At 40.3% G+C, this 8,820-nt stretch overlaps 1 long non-coding RNA gene across 1 annotated transcript in view; it reads left to right on the top strand.

The window, feature by feature from the left end:
* Window positions 1-251: 251 nt before the first annotated feature.
* The window catches only part of LOC136179767 (uncharacterized), a 52,986-nt gene continuing 44,417 nt past the window's right edge, over window positions 252-8,820 (top strand). The window contains exons 1-2 of the long non-coding RNA XR_010666733.1: window positions 252-341; window positions 447-524. This is a non-coding gene — a long non-coding RNA (uncharacterized lncRNA). The remainder of the gene's footprint in view (window positions 342-446; window positions 525-8,820) is intronic.

The raw sequence follows: 8,820 nt of genomic DNA on the forward strand, positions 1-8,820 counted from the left end.
CTTAATTGAATAAAGTGAAAAGGTTTGTTTTATGATGCATCAGACAGCGGTGCCTGAGAGGAGATCTCTTAACCCTAAAGAACCGGCTGTGTTTCTGCATAGCTGGATCCCCACAGCGGCTATTACAAGAGGGGCACTCTCCCTATTCACCGACAGAGGAGAGGGGGAGAGCGCTGCTGGTGGAGGAGACGACGGTTGGGATGGGGGGGGGGGGGGGGGGGGGGGGGGGGGTGAGAGGGATGGAGGAAGGAGGAAGGGAGGGTGGGTGGTAGAGGAGAAACGTGTAATCACCCAAACAACCATTTTTACCCGTTTCACCCCCTCTGGATCTGTGTCGCAAGGTAAGAAAAAGGGGCTACTTTGGCTTCAATGCTGGCCCTGCACCATGAAGTGCACCGGCTTGACTTGTGTAAGAACTCCTCTGCTGCTCCTCTCACACTCTGCAGTCTGCTGTGAGGGTTTTTCTCTCTCTTTCACTGCGGGGAGAGCGCAGGGAGGCCGGACCGAGACGAAGACACAGAGAGGTAAATGACGCTCGCAGCTTGGATTTATCCTTTAACTGTATGTTGTTGCTATTATGAGCTATGATAGAAACCATCAAATGTCCACCTGTGTTTTTTTTAAAGAGCTATCGGTATGGTGTGCTGCATGTGTTGCTGTGTTACAATGCATGTGATTGTACAGCTCAAGATATCAGTTACCGCGTCTGCTGCGTCAATGTCCAATCAGACGTCTTTGCGCCGCCGCAACTGGTGCCAATGCGCATTTCCTCACACACACACACACACACACACACACACACCGCAGGCTACTGTAGAGCCTATGGCATACCACTGAGGATTCTTTCTGCACCAATCACAGCGCAGATTGAACTTTTTTTCTGATTTCTTCTGATTGTAAGAACATGCCCCTCCCCCCCCCCCCCCCCCCCCCAATATTTCTGGTGCTAGATTGTAAAACATTTTTCGGTTTATTTGACCTTATTGTGGAATTAATTTCTGCATGACTTATACCTGCACGTGTCCAATCATTATTAGACTAAGTCAAACTAACATTACCCATTTTTTGAGTTTAGGTTTGGAATAAAGACATTTACAATTGTTGCATTTGATTTAAAGCATCACAATAACATTACAGCCTATTCCTTTACATATATTTTATGTTTGGTGGTATCACACACTCACTCACACACACACACACACACACACACACACACACACACACACACACATCCACACACACGCACACAAAATTCTCTGCATATTAGTCACCGTTATATTCTTAATTATCATTATCTTTAAATATAAAAAACAGACTTTGAAACTTTAGAACAAAATATTTATGTTTCTTAAGATTCGATTGAGGTGGGATGTGTTATTTGTTAGAGAGATGTCTTTATGATCATTAAGAGTTTGTTTGTAAAATCTGATTCAAAGTGATCGTAGATATTACTCTTATAGTTCTGCATTTGTATGACTTTTTTCTTCATAATATTTTGTTGCTTTCAAAAAGATCACATGTGGTTGTATGGTGATAGTGGTGTAGTTTACATTTTGAAGTGTTCTAGTGCAGTTTTATATCGTGTGGCGATTTAACAAGTGAAGAGGAAGCCACTCTTAGTGAGTGTGATATTATTATGACACACTGTGTGGATCTGAAACAGGTGACAATCTGAATGACATGATTTAAGTGTTTTTTTCCTCACATGGGACACGTTTCCTATTGCTTTTTGCGCACACACACACCAATACACGCACACACACATACACACACACACACACACAATCTGATACATAATTGTCATCCATAAGTAATGACTATTGTAACCCTGACTAAATGCTAACTGGCTGGGATCCTGTTTTACTCCCACATTTGTCACAGAGTCACAGATTAAGAGGCACCTGAATGTGTGTGATCCACGAGTGTGTGTTTTTACATCAGACGTCAGTGGACTCATCCAAATATTTTCAGCTATCATATCATAACCTGCTTTTTACCGCTTCAAATTAGACCAGCTGAGATACGATGTGACAGGAGGCTCGTACACCTGAGATGAGTAAAATGTGATCTGACTGCTTCAATCAGGCCTAATTGAAATGAATTGAATCAACCCATTTTCTTCTGCTACTGTAATTAAATTAGTAGCCGGGGTGTAATTGAACATGGAGTTGGCACTCGAGAGGAGATGACAAAATGCTCATTCCTGCCACTGAACGACTGTGTATCAAATTCAGTGTGAAAGGCAAAGCACCAAATGCTGGCTGACACATTGACAAGGCTGGAGCTGATCTAGAAGAGTCTAAACAAAACACTCTCTGATTAACTGCTGCTCTGAAACGCTGCCTCATATGGAGAACAAATATGTGGAGAAATGAAGACAAGTAGCAGCTGAATTTATCAAACTTCTAAATCAACTTTGAAACTGAAATAGTTGAAATATGAGAGCAGATCTAAAATAAAAAATATGTCTGACAGATAAACTCAGTTGCTCAAGAATTATTATAATTTTTTTTAAGTCTAGAGATCTTTTTTTTCCAAACAATTGACGTCAAATAAAAAAAGAATCACTGACAATCAGAAGTAAAGATCATCTTTGGATGCTATTGAAAGTTGTATTAAACCCTGACAACAACAGACCCAATATACTACCCTAACCCCTCCTGAATGGATCTTTATCTCAGGACATTATTACATTTCATTGTTTCAATTACAGCCCTCACTTATAAACTTGGCCAACACAGGAACTAGAGGGGTTGTAGCTCTCCACTGGCCCTGGTCATCTGTGACTCCTAATGGCATTTACAAGAACAATGATGAGCAGAAAAGGGCTAAAGTCGCACTGATGACACTTAATCTCATTGGAATTCCTTGTCAGGTTTGACCTTGGAAAGATATTAGCCACTCGACAAGTGTAGGTGTGTGTGTGTGTGTTTGTGTGTGTGTGTATGTGTCTGGAGGGGAGGGGAGAGGTGCCTGTGAGTCTCCGTCTTACTTATGGGTCTGAAAGAATGTGTGTGTGTTTGTGTTTATGCATACTTCATTCACTGTCTTATGAGTAAACATGTGAAATGTGCTTTAGATGATTTAATGTAAAAGCTGTTGATCTCTTCGATCAGTGTCATTCTGAATTAAAAGAACCCTTTTCCTTTCCTTTTGTATGGAGATTTAGCATGCCTAATGTGTTGCAGGGTGGACATGTATGTATGTGCCTGGGAGCAGTCTGAGCAGTGTTCTGCAGGGATCTGTGGCCCTGTGATGTGTGTGCCACACTGTCTGCTCAATAGAGGCCTTTGAATTTTTAAACAGCATCAGTTACTTCATACTGTCATTGTTTTGGCACCATTTGCCTTGCTTAATCCTGGTGAGTGCATATCTACACTGTACTCCTGACAGTGCAGAGGTGTGTGTGTGAGTGTGTGTGTTTACACTGTGTGTGTGTGCGCTAAGACAGGTAACTTTAAAAGATTGTTTATCATGTAGCCTATAATAAAGGCTTGTCAAACTTAGCATATAAGTATGATGATAAATATACAGTAAAGAGCAACGGCTGTGTTATGTGTCCTTTTTAGTTATTTTATTGGCTCTAGAAATCAGTGTGTGTGTGTGTGTGTGTGTGTGTATGTGTGTGTGTGTGTGTGTGTGTGTGTGTGTGTGTGCTTGACAGAGTGATGTTGAGTCTTCTCAAGGTTCCTCAGATATTTGATGCCAGCTGTTTGAACGAATAAAACATCTCACTGAGGTCAGAATATCATGTTTTGTGCCGTTTTCTCTCAAACAAAAAGACTGCTTTCTTTCAGCCAACACTATCTTCTATCTATCATCAGTTCCCACTGCAAAGGTGCAACAATTCAAAAAGGAGGAGGTTGATTTGCAAAAGGCCTGCCAGGTTTAATAGTATCACTTAGAGCTAAACTGATTTCCTTAAGCTGGGGTATCTGAAATCAAAAAGGCTCATTCTGTACTTTCACGTTGTGCAGTCAGTAATGAAATGGTTTGTGCACGATCATGTTTTATAGACCTAAAGTTGTAGTCGCAAAAAAAAAATGGAAAAATGTGCAGCAATGTTTGAGTGAGAAAGCAAATGATAGTGCATGAAATGTATGCATATGCTAATAAATGCTGCTAAAGGAAAATACCTTTTGTTCAAAGCAAACACAATTCATGGATCACAGCACAATTTTGCAGGTTGTATTATAACTTTTAAAAAAATCCTAATAAAACCTTGTCTCCAGGGTAAAGTAAGGAGTTTGTCTGTGCAGTATTGCTTATAAAAGAAAAAAAAAGATGAAGGGGAAAGCTTGCTCTAGCTTCACATAGGTTCTCATACTGGAAGCAGTGGTATGTTACACGATTCCTCACTCTTCCTCACTCTGCAGCCGTCTCCAGGGAGAAATATTTGCACGGCGAACCCTTCTCTGTATATTTCCGATGCTCTCTCCTCTTTGTCCCTACACTGACTTATTTATGGAAACCTGCTAATGAGCTACACGGTCTTTTGTAGTGAAAGACAGCGTGTGTAAACATTTAGATTTTTTCCCTGAACGTACATGGCGAGATCCACCAAATTAAAAGGCACAAAGTAAAATGAAATCACGGAGCCACCCAACACCTGATCAAACACAAGGTTACCCATGCAGTGTTTTGTGTTTTGCCGTGTTAATGCCCTATGTTGCTATCAGTCTGCCGTGTGTTTTGGAGGACTGCCAGCCACAGGAGGAAGAGCACCTATTTTGTGAAGAGGTAATTGCTACACAGTAGCCTCTGATTGCCAGGATCTTTCACCGGGAACAGCCCCAGCTCCCTTTTCACTCGCACCGACAGCCTGATTACAAATCATCTTATTGATTTGATGAGTGCAAGATGTTTGCTAATAACTGTTCTCATACCATCTGTTAATCTTTGTTGTGATTAAAGAGGTAATCCCAATACCCATTATTCCCAATGACGAGAGCGGGGATCGTTCTCTTACACAAGCTTTAGCCCCCTCGCAGGCCACGCAGGGCTGGATAAAGGGGAGGATGGGGGCTCGAGGGGGGGGTGCAGCACCAAAGGATATCAGTGATCTCCGAATGCAATTGAGAAATCTGCTCCACCTTCCACATAACAAACGCGATACAAAACAAAAAAAAAGAAAAGAATTACACCCCTCGCTAAAAATCCATTACCTCGTATAATCACACAAAATGATTTTTCTTAAATATGATAATAAATCACAGGCTGGATCAATAGCCTGCGGACCAACTGCTATGCCCTGATAACGTATCAATCAATATTTAGTATTTAGATTTTAATTAATACCTCGGTCGGGCTTGGAGCCTGTTAACACTGAGAGAAATATAATCCGTGATAAAAAATGGGCCAAAGTAAAAAGAAAAGATAAAAGCGAATGCAGCCCTGTTAGCATTCCAAAGTTGTTCCTCATATCTGTCATTGATCAGTCAATTGCTTAGTTGTGATTAAAGACCCTTCAGAATCAAGCTTTGTGTGTATGTGTGTCTGTGTGGGTGGGTCTGCATGTGTTTCTGTGTGTGTGCAATGCATAGAGGAGGTATGGATGTGTCTGTTTACATGGCAGCGTACTCATCGATCATGCTGTGCGGGGATGAGCTAAGCTGCAGAAGCACCTGCTGCGGTTCGTGCATACTGAAGATTGCAGGCTAACATCATGAGTTGGATTACAGGTTCATAGCTTTCCATCAGAAGGTTTTTGGATCACTCTCTGCCCTACAGTAAAGACCTGCAATTAATTGGCGGCTGTGCAAACTCTGACAGCAACACTTAAGCAAATACTTTCAGAGTGATGCATTAAAGTCATTGCATTGCTAATATGCACGCGACGGCTCCTCTGTAAGCTTTCCTTGAGGTTTTAAGTGTTAAACACTGGACTGCCAACTGTTTTTCAATTGGATTGACTCTTGCGGCATTTGTAATTGGAATCCTTTTGCTTTATCAAGAGATTAAAATAGATAAATATAGAAGCCGACAGGCAGAGTTTGACCATCAGGATCTGCATGGCTAACACAAGATTAATAAGACACATAAACAGGATTCTGTGCTAATCCTGCTTGGAACTATAGTGCATTTGACTTGTAATCTGTTGTCAGCCAAGGTCCCTGCACTCCTTAGATAAACAAATACAGTCATGTTATTGTAGGAGTTCCAGGTTAAAGTTTGGCTACCATATTTGTATAGATGCTTAAAGTGAGTGTAGTTGTGGTTAGAATGCATGGCTAGGCAGAGCCACACTACTTCCCCTTTCCCTTTACTCTTATTTTGCATGTAAGAAATGCACCGCATGGTTTTGCTTATGTTTTTTTTTTTATAAAGTTGTTAGTGGACAATAAAAGGGGCTGTGCATGGGTCCCAGTTAGCTAGAAAGCCAATCTGTGATGTGAGCTAACAGGACATGTGCGTGTTGTTCAGGGTTGCGGCTGGATTTAAGTGTCCCAAGGCTGTCTGCTGTCCAACCAGGGTCAACAGGATATAGTGCCGCGGCAAGTGCTGGCCTGAGTTGTCAGTTTGTCTTTTGAGCTGATCCCTGACTCACACTGTCAAATTGGCTCATACAGGAAGCCGCACACACGTAAACACACAAGAAGGTCGGCTGAGGTGACTTGGGTGGCGGTTGGTGTTGGTGCTTGTGTGGTGTTTGACACGCCTTAGCTTAAGTGAATCATATGTGTGACCTATATATATATATCATAAGTTATCACATTGTATAACTTTTTAAGGTATATTTTGGGGATTATTGAGCATTTTATGTGTCGGTGATGTCACTAAACAAACACGGTAATCTGAAGTAATCATTTTAAAAGTGTGACAATATATTATTGCAAATATCCTCAATTCCCCAACTAACTTCTTAATTAAAAAAAAAAAAAAAAAGTAGATAATGATGGAACAAGGAGCTGAACATTTCCACTCTCATTACAGCACAGCCATCAAATTGCAGTTATCAGAGTTGAGTTGGAATATCAGCTTAGCTCTGTGGTAAACCTCACACTCCATGAGACTGTACAGGATTGGCCAATCCTTATTAATCCCCTCTTACCGTTAGGTGGACAAGGTGCCAAGGGGGCCCTGTGCAGGGCTGGCATCAGGTTTGTGTTAGCTGCTGCGGGCATTACTGTAATTGAATTAGTATGTGTGGTCTGACGTGCTACTTATAGTTTAGGTAAGGGCATGTTGTGCAGTCCATTAGATGTGATAATCTTTCAATTTGTCTCTCGGGTAAGATTTAAAGGCATTCTAACATTCACTAATGCCACTAATTGAATTACAGTTTTAGTTTAGTAACATTATTAATGCGGTTGACATAAACAAATGAGGATTTCTTTTGCAAAGTTTTGTGCTATGGGGTCAGATTCTGATTCATTATCAGCTGGGACACGAGGCAGGAAGTATTTTATGGAAGGAGTGGAGGAATAGAGGAGTGAAAGGTAGAAGGAAAACATTTAAACTCCTAATAGGATGAGTTGGGTGGCAGCAACATGTTAATTTTCACAGGAAGCCACAAGATTTATAGTCTTAATTTTGAGGAGCACTGGTAATAGCGATACCTCTCTATGCGATTGAGTTCAGTTACTAGTTAGCTTAAATTGCAGTGAGTAATTTCTCTCAGTTTTTCTGTAGGTACATTGATTCATATCATGTTATTTACAATGATAAATAAAGACTGTGGGACAGTTTCTTAAAGAAACAAACACACATAAATTGTCAAGTGGCTCAGAAGTTCTGTTAAGGGCTTTAACATTATTTTTTTATTTTTTTACAGTTTAAGCTTCTTGTAGCTAATTATTTTTGTTTTGTTATTTTTAATTGTTTAAGTTGTATTGGCTACAGGTACTGTAATACTCAGGGTTTCAAATGTTAAACAGAGACCTTGAGTATTTGTCAAGGTTCATAAGCTAAACATAAAACCCTCGAGTGTAGTAGAATAAACAGGTAATGCTGCAGCTAGTCTTGCTACTTATTGAACTAACACATCATGGTTTGTTGCATTGTTAAAATGATTGCTACTAGTTGAATGAAACCTTTATTGCCCATATAAGGAATTTGTGTTGCATTGAGAGCATTAACATATAAATGACAAAACACATTGACAACTTCTCATCGTTGTTTAAAAGCCCTAAGAGCAACATTCTCTGCAAATTTGATGACTAATACAGTCATCGGTATACTAAATGAAAAACAATGGTGAGAGGACGCAACCTTGTGGTACCCCAGTGTGAGTCTGATCACTGATGTCGTCCATGATGTTGACAAACTGTTGCCTCTGAGTAAAGAGTGGTATATTCACTGAATGAGGGTGTGGTTAATTCCCATACAATGCAGCTTCACAGCCAATAGATCTGCACATCAATGTTTAAAGGCAGATGAAACATCAGTAAACAGAAGACACATAGGATGATGGTGTTACCAAGTGGTTAGAAATTTGCTTCAGAAATGTAACTGTTGCACACCTCTCTTTGCCCTGTATGCAGATTGAAAAGCATCCATTTGACTGTTGGTTTCAGACTGTACATGTGATAAAACTCACAATATTTTACAACAACAAAAAAAGGTTTTAAACTCATTTAATTCAGATTTGCTTGTCTTTTTTGTTTGCGTTGTAATTTAAGATATTTTCCATGATCTTGGTATTAATTGTGAGTTTAATGAAGCTTAAAACAGTTTTGTGAAAAGAGGGCCTATCTGCTCAAACCGTTTCTAAGTGCACCAGTGTGAGCGCTGATTACTGATGACTGTCGTCCATGGATGCTGACCAGCTTAGAGTGAAAAAAGGAAACTTGCTTTTTTCTACTAAAAATTGAAATAAAC

The sequence above is a fragment of the Labrus bergylta genome, chromosome 8 (assembly GCF_963930695.1).
Source record: "Labrus bergylta chromosome 8, fLabBer1.1, whole genome shotgun sequence".
NCBI lineage: Eukaryota > Metazoa > Chordata > Actinopteri > Labriformes > Labridae > Labrus > Labrus bergylta.